Source organism: Penaeus monodon, chromosome 27, assembly GCF_015228065.2.
Source record: "Penaeus monodon isolate SGIC_2016 chromosome 27, NSTDA_Pmon_1, whole genome shotgun sequence".
Taxonomy (NCBI): domain Eukaryota; kingdom Metazoa; phylum Arthropoda; class Malacostraca; order Decapoda; family Penaeidae; genus Penaeus; species Penaeus monodon.
In genome coordinates this window covers 14,324,109-14,324,683 of record NC_051412.1, presented here as the reverse complement: position 1 = coordinate 14,324,683, position 575 = coordinate 14,324,109, and the positions used below count along the sequence as shown (strand labels likewise).

The window sequence follows — 575 nt, the reverse complement described above, 5'->3', positions numbered from 1 at the left end:
TAAAAAAGGTTTGGGGGGTTGATATGGGTGGGAAAAAATTAAAAGGCCCGGAAAGGGGGGAAAATGCTTAAAAGAGGGAAAATGAAAAGAAAGAAGAAAGGGGGAAAAGGGAAAAAGAGAGAAAAAAAAATTAAAAGATGAAAGGAATTTAAAAAAAAGTAGAAGGAGGGAGAGAAAGGGAAAAGGAAAAAATTTAAAGGGGAAAATTAAAGATTAATTTTTAAATTAAAATCCCCCGGGGTTTTCAGCAAAAAAGCCCAAAATTGGAAAAATTAAGAAAATAATAGGTTTCATTTGCCGGGCTTTTCCCTTTTAATTTAAAATAAAAAAGTATTTTTTAAATTTTTTCCCTTTTTCTATGTTTACCGGGGGGTAAAGAAATAAAAGGAAAAATTTATTAATTTTTAAAAAAAATTATTATTTAAAAATTTAAAAGGGAGCAAAAAGAAATTTTCAAAAAATAAAGAAAATTTAAAAAAAGATATAAATTGGGTAATTTTTCTTTTTAAAAATAAAAAAAATACTAATTTTTTTAATGTTTTTTCTAAATTTTAAAACATTTAATAACCCATGTT

At 24.7% G+C, this 575-nt stretch overlaps 1 protein-coding gene across 1 annotated transcript in view; it reads right to left on the bottom strand.

Moving 5' to 3' along the window:
- The window catches only part of LOC119590424, a gene marked incomplete at its 5' end in the record, with an annotated part of 42,471 nt that overhangs the window by 36,416 nt on the left and 5,480 nt on the right, over positions 1-575 (bottom strand).